The sequence below is a fragment of the Ursus maritimus genome, unplaced genomic scaffold (assembly GCF_017311325.1).
Source record: "Ursus maritimus isolate PB19 unplaced genomic scaffold, ASM1731132v1 scaffold_2, whole genome shotgun sequence".
Taxonomy (NCBI): Eukaryota; Metazoa; Chordata; class Mammalia; order Carnivora; family Ursidae; genus Ursus; species Ursus maritimus.
Window position 1 is genome coordinate 103756822 of NW_024424452.1, and position 6401 is coordinate 103763222.

Below are 6401 nucleotides of genomic sequence, written 5' to 3' on the forward strand. Positions count from 1 at the left end.
GGGGAGCACTCCGCTGAGGTGTTCCAACATGGCGGCGAGCCAGCTTTGGTGTCCCCACCAACCTCCCCCAGTATGTCTCCCGTCCTAACCGGGCCCAGGGGGAGTCACTTTAGAGGGTCTGTCACAGAGGACATTGGCTCCTCAGCTCTTGAGACAGAGGCCCTGACACAGCAGACAGCCTGGGAGGGCCCAGGCAGAGGGGAGACATTGTTCCTTCGGCTACTTTATTTCTTTGGTTTGTGGCTGTTTGACAACAGCAGTAAAAACAGCTTATAAATTAGGTGCCCGGCCGTAACCGCAGACACAGCGGTGGTACAGGGAGCAGAAGAGCCCTCCTCCCGGTCTCCCGGCGCGCTCCCCAAGCCGGCCAACAGCCCATCTGCAGCGGCACCCCCAGGCCCCGGGGCGGGTAGGGCCAGCAGGCCTGGCGTCTCTGACCTCCAGCGCTTTCCCGATCGAGGCCCGGCCCGGAGCTGCCGTCGGTTCCTCAGGGGGCTCTTCAAACAGAGAGATGTTTATATCTTTTCGGTGCGGTCCAAATTACAAGCAGGAAACTGGAGCCTAGGGAACATAAACCAGGGGATACAAGGTAGGGATTTTTTTTTTAAGTTTGATTTAAATCAACCTCCAGAAGATCTCAAATGAAGCCAGCGGGGAGGAAGAGCTGCACGAAGGCAAGGAGGCCCGGCGGTCGGTTGAGTGTGACCCGGTGCGCGCGTCCTCTATGTTTCCTCCTCTGTGCGGTGGCTTCTCCCTCCCAGCTTGTTCAGAAGGCCATTATTGTCAGGGAGGACCCGCTGGAATGGAGGAGGCGTGCTGGTGCAGCTCTGTGGCTGGGCCGGGACAGGCCTGGCTTTCTCTGGCCCCAGGAGGTGGCTGGCCCAGCCCTCTGCGGAAGCACCTCCGGTCTGCCCCTTGCTGGGGACGAGGGCTGGTCTCTTGCCACTTCACCTTCCTGCTCCAGACCCCAGGGGAGCCTCAGGACCTGGGTCAGAGCCTGTGAGGTCTAAGCACCCCCCGCTCCTGCCAGGAGTGCTCATTGCAGACTATACGTGGAAGGGCCTCAGGACTTACATACCGACCAGAGCTTAGCCTGAGAGTTAGTTCCCCAACACAGAACACAGCTGTTTGGACCCAGCACCCCCAGGGGGGCCTCTCGGCTCATTGCACCCACCCCCTGGTGTGGCCCTGCGAAGCTCCTGCAGCTGGCTCAGTCCCCCGCTTGTGTTTGCTTTCTTTGCCTGTGTCAAGTCATCGTGTGTGTGTGTGTGTGTGTGTGTGTGTGTGTGTGTGTGTGTGTGTATATCCTGCCCATATGAGCAGAGCTTGGAGAGCAGTGAGGAGGGCTGCTCCCCCTTCTCGATCGGGGATTCTGCTCTGGGAGCAGGCCTGGCCACAAGGATGCCAAGAGGCAGGGAGAGGACATGTGGGGCACCCCGGGAGAGGACGCCCAGGTGATGGGAGCGTGTGCAAATAAGTTGACATTGAGCCGCAGGTCGCAAGTCTTGTGGGAGCTGCCTTTTTTCAAGAATTTTAGTCTTTTATTTATGGTCTTATCTTGTCAGGCAGCTGTTCACATACCCCACCCTGGCCCAAGCCCAGAAGGTCTTACAGGGGCAAGTTCCTGGGCTGTATTAGACCAATGTTAGACCTGATGTATGTTAGACCAATGAGCCACAAAGCAAAGTGCTGTCTTTTTTTTGAAAAACAAGACATTTCTGACCCACTGGAAACATCAAATGTTAAATCTAATAAGCTGTGTGATCTTAGGCAAGTTACTGAAACTCTCTGACTTCAGAGCTTTCTATCTTGGGAGTTAGGAAGGTGATCCTTGTGAAATTGCGGTGAAGATCAAAGGAGATAAGGGACGAGAAAGCTCTGAGAAGTCGAAGTGTTCAAGACTGTCACAACAACCGCTATGATCAGCGGGTACAAACTGGTGAACACCAGGAGAAGCACGGGGCTCCAGAGGCCTCTCTGAGTCTGCGTGCTTACCACCTGTGCTTGCTGGCCAGGTCCTGTCTCTTCTCTCTCTGCGTGGTGTGTGTGTTTCGGTCATTTCACACACATACATACACACACACACACACATACACACACACATGTACAGTTCTATGTGCTGCTGAGTGATTGTTGACACCCCAACCCCAGACACTTGGGGCACCCAGAATCCGTCTTTCCCCCACAGTGTGGGGCCCTGGACTAGGAGTAAAGGCTCTTGGGGTGACAGTCCACTCCTCACCATCCACAGTCCACACTCTAGGATCTAGGAGACACTTGGGTGACTCTGGATATAAATCTGGATCCATTTGGAGGAACTTCAGGGCCAGCAGTTCCCTTGGGGGGCCCAGAGTGACATTCTGGGACACTCTTTGGCTAGCTCTGCGCCTAGTGTAGCTATGTCTAGGTGGGGAGAACCCCTTGGTGGGTAGTTGGCCACCGCCCCCCCCCCAAGATAAGGGTCTGTGAGCCTCAGGAAATATGTTTATGGACCCTAAGTAACAGCTTCTATCTCATTGGGTGGGTTTACAACTAAAGAGCATTTCTAGTTTAGCAGAATGGGAATCAAAGGACCTTCTTTATTATTGAACTTTAGTTTCTGTTCTGGAGAAAATCTGGACACCACACATGTCCACACCAGACATTCAGGCCAACCCGTGTCCCCCTTCCCAGCCCCAGGTCTTGGGCCATCTAGCACACAAGCCTAGCATAACTGTTCCAGCAACTCTGGGAGCTCCCCAGAGCAGGAACCCAGCAGCCCCCCCTTCTTTAGTCCATCAGTATATGACTCTGTACGTGGAGGCTTATGGGTGGCTTTAACAAACGCAGAATACCTAGAATTTCTGTGGGGCTGGGCCCAACATGAACCACACTTAGGAAAGTTCCAGTTTCCCCATGAGTCTAGAATCACAATGAGCTGCAGTGTGGCATGGCAGTGTGGGGCCCCTCTCTCCTTCCTTGTCTCCTGCTGTCAGGGAGGGACAGTGTTGGGTTGGGTGCAGGTTGTGAGTGCCAGGGGTGCGTGGGTGACCTGCGTCCCCATGGTAATGCCTCTCGGGATCTCGGCTCTGGTGCTACTGTGGCAGGAAGCAAAAAGCCTACCGCTAAAGCCTTCTTCCCTGCTGTCCCCAGCGCTGTATTTTTCCACCTACTCCTCTGGCTTTGGTATTGATTTAAATAGAGAAGGCAGGTGGGGGGGGGGTCGAGTGGGGAGAGGACCTGGGGAACAAGAGGCAGACTGAAGCAGAGCAGGGAAGAGGAAGAGGAGAGAAAAGCAGGGTGGGCGGGCAGAGAGGCAGGGCAGGCAGGAAAGAAGGGGAGAGCTGCAAAGGAAGTTGAGCAGAGGATAGGGGAACCAGGGGATAAAAAGGGAGGGAGCCAAGGGTGGGGAAGGGAACATAGCTTCCCTGGTGGTCAGCGAGACTCCTCCCAGGCCACCCCTCCCCAAGCCAGCTGGAGGGATCCGCCCTCCTGGGATTCATCCGGAGCCCAGCACCCCATCCCAGGGAGAATGTGGCAGGGACCGCGTCCTGGCCACGATCCCCTGTGGCTTTGTGGAATATGTGTGGGCAGAGCTGTGCCAGCTTCTGGCCCACCTGATGGGAAACCTCTCCCCTGCCCCCACAGCCCCGCTGGTCCTAGTGCGTAAACCGTGTGCCTAATTATCGGGTCCATTTCTATTAGATGAAGGTCCTTTGCTTTCGGGGCTTTCCTCTGTCTGCTCCAAGGGGAGAGGTGACCTCTGAAAGGAGCCCTTCATTCCTGCCCCTGTTGGGGGTCCCTGGGTCCCTGTGTGGGGCCCAGCCATGCTGGGTGCAAGCTCTTTGGGGGTGACCCCCATACCCCGGGCTCTGTTGTCCCCCTTCCTTTCTGTCCTGGAGCTTTGGCTTAGAAACAGACTCACACACAGTGGTGTTTACGGGCACAGTTGGATTTGTCTGTGTTGCCATGACAACAGTGAGGGCTGCCCCTGTTCTCTCTCCACCCCATACTCTGCTCCTTTCACAGGCTAAAAACCTCTCTCTGTCTCTGTCTCTCCATCTTTCTCGATTTCCCTGCCCCCCACCATTATTCCTAATTTCCATGGGACTTAAATCTCTCTCCCCTGTCTCTCCCTCTGGAAGGAGTGAGGCTGTGCCTATTTCTCCTCAGTCCTTCTAAGATTGTAGGTTCCTAAGAACTGGTCCCTACCACTGATGGGGGTAGTGTCTCCGCATTATTACTGGGGGCAGAGGGGAGAAGGGCCCTGAGGTTTGTGGGAATGGTAGATTCTTAGGTCTCTGAGTATTCCTGCAATGCACCCCGTCCCTGTCCCCGGGGCATCTGAAAGGAGCCCTCAGTCTCCTCTGTGCCCCCAAGACCTGTTGCCCCCTGATTTCCAGCTCCTGGTCAAGATGCACCACCCCTGTATGTGTTCCCTATTTCACTCCATCTGACCTCAAGTGCCAGGATCGCCCCAGCACTTAAGTGGCCTCTGGGGTATCTGCACTTGCTTCTGTGCTACGTGCCCACAGCTACATTCTGGGCTGTGAACTGAGGGCACTTTAGCTACGGGCTTCCAGGGGCACCTTTCCCACCACGTGCAAAGGGACCAGCAAAAGGCAGGAAGCAGTGTCATGACTAATAGATTTATCCATCATCCTGGGAGCTTCTTGAGGGCAAGGCATGCGTCACCTCTCCCAGATTGGAGCTCCCCGGGGGCGGGAGCTGGGTTCCCCCATGGAACGGGGAGCTCCTCAGAGCAGGAGTGTTTCTTAAGCAGGTGAGGTACTCAAGTCTTAGTCGTTTAATTGGTAAAATATCAGGCCTTTAGGGCTCGTCATCCGGGGTTTAATTCCTTATTTGGATAACTTTATAAAACTCGCATCTGTGTATAGACCCCACCTGGGAGGCACCTGTCTTGTTCACCAAACAAGGTGCTGAGTCTAAAGAGGGAGACAGGCTGGGCGACCTCTGCCCTTGGGGATTTGGTGGATCGTGTGTGGGTTCTGCCAGACACACTTAGGGCATCCAGCAGGGGGCATTGGGGGAAGTGGCCACACCGTGTGAGGGCAGGGCTGGCACGAGCCTTTGTCAGCCGGGCTGCCGGAGAAGGACATTGCAGTCTGAGGTAGCAGCCTTGGCAGAGACACGAGGTGGGAACCAGCCTCCGGGCCTGGGAGCTGCAGGTGGGTGCTAGGTGTGGCAGAGACGGTGGGGCCGACTCACCCTGGCGCTCAGGGACGTCATTCTTACCCCTCCTCTCCTGGACCCTCCCCTCCTGGAAGCCTCTTCAGCTGCTGGCCTGTGCGGGCCTTCAGGGCAGGGCAGGTAGACATGCTGGGCCCCACGCTGCCAGGCATCACCCTCCTTAGCCCTCGCCCTCAGGTTACCATGGGTCAGAACTCATCGTCACAAGTCCCGGCAACCAACTCTATCAGAAGCATAAATAAAATGTGAAATTATCGAAAGATAACGGGGTGATGTGCTTTCTCAGCTCAGGGTACAAATCAGGTCACGGATGTTTTTGATACTTAACGTTAATCCTTTAAGCATCCATCTGCCAGATTTAGTGAGAAGCCCAGGATCTCTTTCTCGATGTTCCTGTCTTCCTCCCCAATGCTTGCCCCTTGCACTTGTTAGAAAAGTCCTTGGGCTTGGGCAGTGGGAAGGGACCTGTGAGCAGATCCCTGGAGGGCCTGAGCAGTCCATGCTTTTGTCCCTGCTAAGGAAACAATGGCCCACGTTGGGCTCACACGGTCCATTGGGCTTTCCGTTGCTGGTCAGACTCCTGCACCGCCCCGCACAGGAGTGTTCCGGTCTCGGACCCTGACATACCGCAAATGAGTGTCTACTCACAGGGTCAGCCACGGTCCCCAAAGATGGCCAGCTCCGTAGCTGGGTCTGGGAGAGTTTCCAGCCATAGAAGCAGCCACTCTGCCACCAAGATATTCTAGACTCCAGTGTGAAGGCCAGATAGCGTAGGTCAGTGTGTCCCGAAGTGTGTTGTGTATCACAATTTCCTGCAGAGCTTGTCGGAGCACAGATGTGGGGCTGCGCCTTCAGAGATGCTGACTGAGCAGGTTTGGGATGGGGGGCCTAACGATGTACCTTTTTGACAAGCCCCCACAGAGTGCCGGGGCTGCAGTCCGGGGACCCCAATGCAGAGCCTTGTCTAAATTCTCCTCGGTGTCCATTCCCGCCAGTGACGTTCAAGGTCACCATCTCAGTCTGTGAGGACTGACTGAGTCTGAGCAAACAGGAGCTCAAACAAGGGGTTCCTTGGGCCCTCTGCGAAATGTCTATTCCTCACTGGCTACTTTGGACCCACCTTTACCTTTAGTTCTCCAAGTGGGGTTCCTGGACCGACCGCATAAACATCACCTGGGAACTTGTTAGAAGTTCAACTTCTCGGGCCTCAC

The 6401-nt window shown here is 55.5% G+C and overlaps 1 long non-coding RNA gene across 1 annotated transcript; it reads right to left on the reverse strand.

Annotated features, from left to right (window-relative positions):
- Positions 1-211: 211 nt before the first annotated feature.
- On the reverse strand, positions 212-1259 carry LOC121103700. Its single transcript, XR_005835891.1, has 2 exons — positions 1079-1259; positions 212-561 (listed from the first exon to the last, which is right to left on the reverse strand). It is a non-coding gene; the product is annotated as an uncharacterized LOC121103700 (long non-coding RNA).
- Between the last annotated feature and the right edge of the window lie 5142 nt (positions 1260-6401).